The sequence below is a fragment of the Pinus tabuliformis genome, chromosome 4_1, assembly GCF_031772625.1.
Source record: "Pinus tabuliformis cultivar Carrire ecotype Pingquan chromosome 4_1, CPIR1, whole genome shotgun sequence".
Lineage (NCBI taxonomy): Eukaryota > Viridiplantae > Streptophyta > Pinopsida > Pinales > Pinaceae > Pinus > Pinus tabuliformis.
The window spans coordinates 282,170,116-282,180,175 of record NC_142303.1 but is presented as its reverse complement, the minus strand read 5'-3'; positions in this window follow the sequence as shown (position 1 = coordinate 282,180,175).

The following is a 10,060-nucleotide window of genomic DNA, read 5'->3' as shown; positions in this document are numbered from 1 at the left end:
ACCTCCACACAAAAAATGGTGCCAGTGTTGACAGACACTATATTTGTTGGGCAGTTGAAATTTGCGATCGTCCAACCGACACAACACAAGCCTATGATAGATATATTCGATCTCAAAGATCGAATGCAAAGGAGTTAGTCACTTAGTTTTATTTTTATTTTAGTTTGTAATAATCTATTTTAGAACATATAGTTTAGTTTTTAAAACTCTCTCATGCATTTAGAGACGGGTCCAGAAATTTTATCAGAAACATTCTTCAAAACATGCACTTTTTTACCTTCGAGGAGGTTCTGATGGAATGAATGGAACAAGATCTATTTTCTCTTAAATTTCTAGCATGCTCTACTTAAATGCACTTTTGTACTCTTATAATATGTTGGATTGATTGGAATTAGGTCAATATTATTGAAGCACATGAGCAGGACTCTTCATATATGGTACTTTTATCTTATGATCTTTTTTTATTTATGTATCAAGCAAATAATTCTTCTTTCAATTATCTTATGTGTGAAATTCTGAATTACAGTTAGCATTATTGCACTTTTATATGATGTTGGCTTTGACTTTGTTCTAAATACATAAACGATTTATATGTGATATATATTTCACAATCATTTTGGCTAACTATTTATCCAAAACAATTATTGTTAAACGATTTCACTTCTTATTGCAGTTGAATGATCTTTATTACCAATTGCTATAGGACATTATTGTAGATCGCATACTTTATTTAATTCCCGGGTATATTTATATTCAAATAGTGTTTAAACTAGGATATATGCATGTGTTTAGTAGTTTATATTAGATTACACTTAGCTTAATCATTCCCCCGTTACATCATATATCACCCCATCAACACTATCAAAATCTCTTTTTGGAAACTGGTCCCATTATCCCCAGTTGGAGCCACTACACCAAACGGAAAAGAAGCTGCTAACCAAGGTCCGAACAAGGTGGTTTTCCCCCATGTTGTAGCAACTATTTTTGAGGCTTCAACAAGACCATACAGGGCTCTCCTCAGTCTACACACATGTGTCTCCCTGTCATATGTCTCAAACCCCTTTGACTTCTCTATGTAAATTTATTTCTCAACAATATCATTTAGGAAGGTGTTCTTCACATCCATTTAATGTTGTCCCTATTCTAACAAATGATCTCTTCCTTTATCCCTCAATTGTTTTGTAGAAATTAACATAAATTTGTTACTACTAATGAATTCAAACTAAAAAAAAAGATTACAAATTTCCTCTACAATTTTGCGAAATGGAAATCACAATTTAGAAACACATGTAATGACACGCAACCATGAAAACCACAGAACAAAATGATTGACAAGTGAATCCAACTCGGAAAAACCCCTTCGCTACTTTTCAATAATCAGATGAGAATGAGAAATTATTAGAATGTCTTTCTTCAACTCTGAAGCACACCCTACACTGTAAACTTGTTCTCCTGTTGATTGTCCTTCTCTAGCTAAAACTTAGCCAATTCAAGGCTCCAACTTCCTCTTATTTTCTTGTGCAATCCTGGAGAAAATCAACTCCTAAAGAAGAAAGTAATTCCCTATTTCCTAGCACAATTCCCAAGGAATAGATCACCTGATTTATTTACAATCCTATACACTCAACTGGTATACAATTCATGATTACAATGTGCCTTTTCCTCCACTTCAGCTAGGAAATTCGAATTCCATCCATGTTTGGGCTATTTTTAGCTAATTGACTAGTTTAATTAAGAGATCACTAAGCTAACAACAATTCTACTACTCAACTGGCCTTCAAATAACTCAATTAATTATTTTAACTCAATTAACTGAGTTCAACTGAAAATAACTGAACTAGATTGCTAAATTTTAGCAATAACTGCATGCACAACTCTACTCCAAGTATATATTTCAAATTTAATGGCTTAACTAGTAGACAAGGCCATGTAACTCTAGCTAACTACCATCTATGTCATCTTGCTAATGTGGAAAATTGCTTTACTCAATTTGACTAAGGCACAAGTCAAATTGAGCCTTTCTTTCTCAAATTTCTAACACTCCCTCTTAGCAAGAAAGGGATTTTGCACCATCCCTATCCTGCACCTTTGGAATTATAATTTTTCTCTTGACAAATGTCTTTGTCAATATATTTGCATCCTGCTCCTCAATTGGAATGTATTGTAGCATCATATTTCTCCTCTGCACACAATCTCGCAAGTGATGGTACCGAATATCAATTTGCTTGGACCTGTCATGAAATATTGGGTTCTCAAAGAGTTTAATACAACTCTGATTTTTTGAATTTAAGCTTCTCTGATCCATAATCTGAGTATTAAAGAAATATTTTCGGAAAAATCACATCTGAAAAAATTTTGTCGACGCATTTCGAACCAACGAGTGTGGTTCATTGTCAGGACAAGTTGAAAAATCAGATCATGGCTACATGTTAAATAGGGATGGCAGATCTTCCAACGGCTAGGTTTGACTAGAAAACGGCTATATTAGACTAGACTGGACAAAGGCTATAATTGACTAAGAAACGGCTAGATTTGACTGGTCAAATTATTTAATTATAATAATATTATCAATGTATTAGTGTTTAATATTAATATTTTATAATGTCATTTAATACTTTTTGGTTGTTATTGAGTGTTATTTTAAGTAAAATATTAACCATATTTGAGTTAAAAATAATAAATTTGGGGACTATAATAATGAGTCATATGTTATATATTAATAGCTCTAGGGATTATAACTCTTAGTAATAGTATGGATTTAATATTATCCTTAATAACTAAAATAATAATACTAAATATTATTATATTATAATAATAGTAATATTTTTATCATTAATGGTTTTGGGAAACTTCTTAATATAAATTTATTAGTTAAGCTATCTAAAGAGAACTTAAACTTACTACCTAAATCTAAATAATAATCTTATAATGGGTAATATTAACCCATTTAGTTTGTCATGACAAGGACAATCTTATAAAGATAAGGAAAAGAAAAAGAGGGAGATTTCCAAAGAGGACCAAAAATTTTAATTAAGAAATAAGGAGAAAGAAGATAGGTTAGTTAGAAGTTTCACTAAGGTTAATTGGGGGAAAAAATTAGTTCAAGTCATTAATAGAGAGGGGAGGGGGGAGGTAGGGGGAGATACAACTAGGAAGATAGGGCAGGGCTCCAGCAACTACTGATCTTCCAACCGTCGTCCCTATTGAGATTTCTTGGCCTTTTTTCAATCACAATGGCTTCACCTTCAAATCCATCTCTTGACTAAAAAGGCCCACAAGTATTTTCTTCATCCATATGGCCTCACATGCTACTTGACTTGCAGCAATGTATTCAACCTCTGCTCAATTGAGTGTCACAAAACTTTGTTTTCTTCTATACTAGGAAATTGTTGTAGACCCAACACTAAAGATAGCACCTGAAGTACTTTTCCTGTCTGATGGACTCCCTGCCCAATTTTCATTAATGAAGCCTTGGAGCTTCACTCCCTCCATCCTCTTGTATCATAACCCATACTCAGTAGTACCTCTAAGGTATATTAACACATGCTCTGTTGCCTTCTAATACAACTTGGTAGGAGTCACCATGCCTTGACTCCGTTGATTAACTGCATAATATGTAGGGCCTTGTGTTCACCAAATACATCAAGTATCCTGCAAGTTGTCTGTAGATGGTAGCATCTACTGCCTCTCCTGATGAGCCATGTTCCTTCCTCAAGTTTGTATCTAGAGGTGTGTCCATAGGCTTGCAATTCCCCATGTGAAATCTCCGAAGTATGTCATAGGAATACTTCACCTGACTCACAAACAGCTCACCATCACCTTGCCATACTTCCATCCCAAGGAATTAATGCATCAAAGACGTGCCTTTCATCTTTAATTCTCTTGCAAGTTCCTCCTTGTAAGAGTGGATCAAATGCTCATCCCCTGTAAGTATCAAGTCATCAACATACAATACCAAGATCAACAAATTTCCATTTACCATAATGTGATAGATATTGGCATCTGCTTCACTTTTGGTGAAGCTAAATCCAATAAGATATGTTTCAATCCAAGTGAACCATAGTCGGAGCACCTACTTGATACCTTATAGGGCTCTCCTCAGTCTACATGCATGTGTCTCCCTGTCATATGTCTCAAACCCCTCTGACTTCTTTATGTAAATTTATTTCTTAGAAATACTATTTAGGAAGGCGATCTTCAAATCGATCTAATGGATCTTCAACCCCATGTGTGTAGCTAATGCTAGAATCGTTCTGATTGAAGAATATCTTACCATTGGGGAAAAATTTTCCTCGTTGTACACTCCCTCTACCTGAGAGAATCCTTTTGCCAAAAATATTTCCTTTTACTTCTCAATGCTCCCATTAGCTGCATGATTCACTTTGTAAATCCATCTGGAACCAACCAATGATTATTCTATGTTCCCGTCGCCACCTCCCATACATTTTTCTTGATGATGGAGTCATACTCCTCCATGGCATCAACCGACATTGGTTGAGATACTGCTTCCTCAAAGGAAGAAGGCTCTAACTCAATGAGTTCTTTCATGAGAGCCATATATCGAGTGTATATGTCTGGTGACCTCCTGTTCCTATGCAAGGTTGTAGGAGCTCCCACATGCACCTGTGCATCCTGCAACAATTTGTCATCTTCTTTGGTTCTCTTCTTCCCCTCTCTAGAATATTTTTGTTGAGTGGGTGCCTCCAATCGGCCTCATGTTTTCTCCTCAAATATGGCTACTCCAAAACATCTTAAAGCTCTATATTAGGCTCCTCCTTTGGAGCTAGAAGCTCCTCCCTTGGTGGGATACTCAACTCTCGGTCTAGAGAGCATCTCATAACCTTCCCATCATCAAATTTGACATCTCTCCTCACTATTGTCACCCTGAGTGAGGGAAAATACACCGTATAGTTATGTGGAGTCTCTGTGTATCCTACAAAGATCCCCATCTTAGTTGTAGGCTCTAATTTCTTCCTGTTTTTCTTGGAGACATTAAAATACATAGCAGCTCTAAAAATGTGAAAATGAGATACTTCTAGATTTCTACCAAAGAAATCTTCTTCGGGTGTGATCATGCCAAGTATTTTATGAGGGCTACCATTCTACAAATAAACTGTGTTGTTACATGTTTCTACACATAGATATAATGGCAGCCCTTGATCATGCAACATGGCTCTTGCTACTCCCACTATACTTTTTATTTTCCTTTCATCCACCCCATTTTGTTTTCGGTTATCGGGTGCTATCGTTTCTCTTCTAATACCCTCTTTGGCACAAAATTCCTTGAAGTTGTTGGATACAAATTCTCCTCCATTGTCACTTCTCAAGGCTTTCAATTTTTTACTAGTCTCCTTTTCAACCAATGCTTTGAATTCAACAAATTTGGAAAAAACTTCATACTTTTTCCTCATGAAGAAGATCCAACATTTCTAAAAAATTCATCAACAAAAATTACATAATACCTATATCGTTTTCTAGAGGTTGTATAAAATGGTCAACATACATCAGCGTGGACTCACTCCAAGATTGCTCCAACTCTGTTCTCTCGGCCCTCGAAGGTGGATTTGACATATTCTCCAATGTGCATCTCTTGCGAACATCATGCTAGTCAAGGGTGCATTTCAAGAGACCAATGGTAATTTGATACATGATCTTTAAGGCCCCATGGTGTGAGTGTCACATGTGCTTGTGCCAGAGTTCTCCAACATCTCAACTCTGCAAATTTTCTTCCTTGCTACTCAGTGCAGTGCAAGCTTCAATCTCACATTTGTAGATATTTTTCACTCTAACTCAAATATGTTTCACTTTCCCGGTAGCTACATGTCTCAGAAAGGATTTCCCCTTACTGAAAACAACATCATAGCCTCTATCCTCCAATACAACTACAAAGATAAAATTCTTCTTCAACCTAGGTACATACATAACATCTTTTAGATGAAGATGGGAGCTTGACTCCCTCTTAAAGGTTACAGTTCCAATTCCTTTGGTATTGTACCTCCCATCATCTCCAAGTTCTATGTGCATCTAGATATCCTTCTCCTCTAGGCTACTGAAGAATTCTTTGCATCATGTCATATGGAATGAAGCACCAAAATCTAGGTACCACACTCCCTATTACAATGTGATTACAATGTTGGCCATGCATGCAATTAGGGTGAAGTCTAATTCGAATTGTGAGGCAAGTGCTTCACCTCCTGCTCCTCCTAAAGGCTTCTTGTTAGAATTCTTGTGTGGACACTTTGTTGCATAGTTCCCATATTGCTGGTAGTGAAAACATTTTATGTTGCATAGGTACTTTTTCTTGCCGTTTTTATCGCTAGACTTTGGCTTTCTTTGAGCCTTATTTCCCTTAGCTTTATTTCTCTTCCCAAGTAAGGAAAAAATATGTTCCTCCTCTTCTTTGGATGTTACTCCATCTATAGTCTTCCTTCGGATTTCTTCCTACACCAAATCATACCATAGTCTCTCCCAATTTGGCAATTAGTCCCTTCCATTTATAGAGTCCAATAGCTATGCCAAGATTTTGGAAGGCCTAGGAGAGCTAGGATCACTAACTGAATCTGGAGAGGTAATGTGGAATGGTTTCATTTTTTTGCAATCAGAGGTTTCTGAGCTTGTCCCTTAATAACAATTTCCTCGCATCACTACTATTTTTGAATAGCTCAGTGAGGGTCTTCCACATAGAAAATGGAGTTTCATTGCCATGTAAATTCAAGACTAGGTGGTCTCTCACACCCTCCAGGATTATCCTTCTAGCTTTTACGATATCCTTCTTCCATTGGGCTAATTGTTGTGCATCTGATACTGTTGATTTTGGAATGTCAGTTTTGGTGTACTATAGCACACGATTATCATTGAGCATAGATTCCATCATGTCCTTCCAAGCTATTAAATTTGAGGTTCCCTCCAGGGCATACTCCAATCTCAATCCGTTGAAAGACATTTTCCCGCATGGAATAAAACTTGCTTCACTGAATCTGCAAATCGAAATTTCTGAAGGAGAAGATCTATTGACTGGTTTCTATTGTGATTTCAAGCTCTGATACCATGTAGAAATTAATATAAAATTCTACTACTAATGAATTTGAACTGAAAAAAAATAATAAAATAATAAAATAAACTAAATAAAAATAAAAATAAAAATAAAAAATAAAATAAATTAAAAAAAATAAAAATAAAATATATATATATATATATATATATATATAATAAAATTAAATAAATAAAATAATAAATAAAATAAATAATAAAAAATAAATAAAATAAAATAAAAATAAAATAAATAAATAAATAAATAGGTAAATAAAAAAATAAAATAACATAAAATAAAAATAATAAATAATAATAAATAAATAAATAAAAATTACAAATTACAAATTTCCTCTACAATTTTGTGGAATGGAAATCACAATTTAGAAACACATGCAATCATCAAAACCATAATATCAAATTGATTTACAGGGGAAAACAACTAGGAAAAACCCCTTCGCTACTTTTCATTAATCAAATGAGAATGAGAAACTATTACAATGTCTTTCTTCAAATTTGAAGCACACCCTACACTGTAAACTTGTTCTCTTGCTGATTGTCTTGCTCTGGCCAACACTTAGCTAATTCAAGGCTACAACTTCATTCTATTCCTTGCGCGATCCTTGAGAAATTCAACTCTTAAAGAATAGGGGAATTTCCTATTTCCTTGCTCAATTCCCAAGGAATATCTCACATGCTTTATTATGAAGGCTTTACACTCAACTAGTATACAATTGATGATTACAATCTGCCTTTTCCTCCACTACAGGTAGGCAATTCGAATTCCATGCATGTCTAGCCTATTTTTAGCGGATTGACTAGTTTAATTGAGAGATCACTCAGTTAAAAGTAGTTCTACTACTCAATTGACCTTCAATAGATTCAATTAATTACTTGAGATCAGTTAACTCAGTTAAACTAAAAATAACTAAACTTGATTGCTAAATTTTAGCAACCACTACATGCACAACTCTACTCCAAGCCTATAACTCAAACTTACTAATTTAACCAGTGTACAAGGCTATGTCATACTAGATAATTATAATCCAAGTCATCTTGCTGATGTGGAAAAATGAATTACTCAATTTGACTGAGGCACAAGTCAAATTGAGCCTTTCTTGCTACAATTTCAAACAGGTCTATCAAAGATTAGGCATCCTTATGTCATCCCCACTTAAGTAGAAGGTGGTTTTCGATATAGTTTGAAGAAATTTTATTAAACATCGTGCCTCCACCTTGTTTAAACTCTTCTTGTTAAAAAAATACCTAGTTATAACCATGCTCTTAATGAGAAAATGCTAGGTTATGAGGAGGATAGGATAGGGTGTATTTCTTGTATTTTTGAGATTATAGTTTATAAATTTCTTTTGGAGCTGTTTGATCATTCTCCGTGACTTTTTGGACATATTTTGTCCCTGGTACTCATAACCATATAAAATAATAGAGGTAGAAAAATTCTCAAATAAGAGGGTTTCTTTTTAATCCCTGATCCAAATATCTATTGATTTACAGTTATTTTTAAGTCCATAATAAGATTCCACCATCAATTTATCATTTTCTCAGTGCTATAATTCCAGTTTAACTTGTGATGGATATTGATTATGAGTTATTTTTATGCATGCATTTCATCCAAGTTATTGTTATCATATACAAAAGTATCACATATGATTTCTTTTGGATTTAATCATTATGACTTATGTTGTGTTAGTATTAAAATCATATCCATCCTAAAATTAAAATTGTAGAGGATTCTTAGTTTCTTACTAATATTGTAAGAAATACTTTCCAAAAAACAATATCATCAACATAAAGAAGGAGAGTGATGACTATACCAATGAGAGTTGGGCCAACACAACCTGCTTCTTCCAAACACCCTTAGAACTTATAAACATATTCCAAATAGGGTAGGGGATAAGGGACACCCATGATTGACTCTAATATTGCAGTTAATTTCTTCCAACCATCACTTAGTGGTCCTAAACTTGGCAATAATGTTCTCATTCAACCTTCACATAGAAACCCTCAACCCAAAAGGAACCTTTATCTCTTCAAAACTTTTCCAAAGATTTGTCACAGCAACAATGTCAAAATGTTTTTTGAAGTAATATAGGATCAAGTTTCCAAAGATTTTGATATCTCTATTGAATTAAGTTTCCAAAAACTACAATTGACAATTAAAACTGTGATATCCCCTGACTTGGAGTTTATATTATAAATTTGTATATGATTACTATGGTTATTTCTTTAACTTGGAAGACTTATTTGGAACTAGTTTATCAATGTTTTATTATTGATAAATGTTAAATATAAAATTATAATTAGTATGTTGTTATAAAATAAGCGAATCTAGAAATTAATGTTGAAGCTGCTCTTGGATGAAATGGATAAGGCTACAAGTTAATGATGGAAAGTGATTACCCCTACATATTAAGTCCTAGGCATCTAATATAAATGATTATATTAATAATGATGACAAAAAATTTTTATCAATTACTTCCCTTAAAGAGAGGACAATGTCTTTGAGAGTGGGGAAGTGGAGCTCATAAATGAGCTAGTAACCACCTTCCACCTAATGGATGAGGTGGAGGCAGTTACCCAACAACTAACTGCTCTAGTAGTGAGGGGTTTTTCTTTGTCTTTTATTGTTGGAAATAATACACACGGTGCAGAACTGGGGTTTGAAGGCAAAAAGATGAAAAAGTGAGAATAGAGAAAAGTCCCTTGTGGGCCTTAATGGCCAAGGGAACCTTTTTTGAAGAAAGGAGTCAAGGTTGGATGGAGTTATATATACATATACATATACGAGGTAACAATATGCAGAAGTACTACTCCTTTTAAAACAAGAAAACATAGACTAAATTGAACTAGACCTATTTTGAGGTCAAAAAAGACCTATAGAACTAGTAGTAAACTTAGATATAACTCTAATTATTAAAGATGTAATATTTACTAAATTATATTATGATAAATTTATTGTATGAGTTGATCTTCGTGAAGATTAACTATGAGCTATGGAAAGGACTGAGAATAA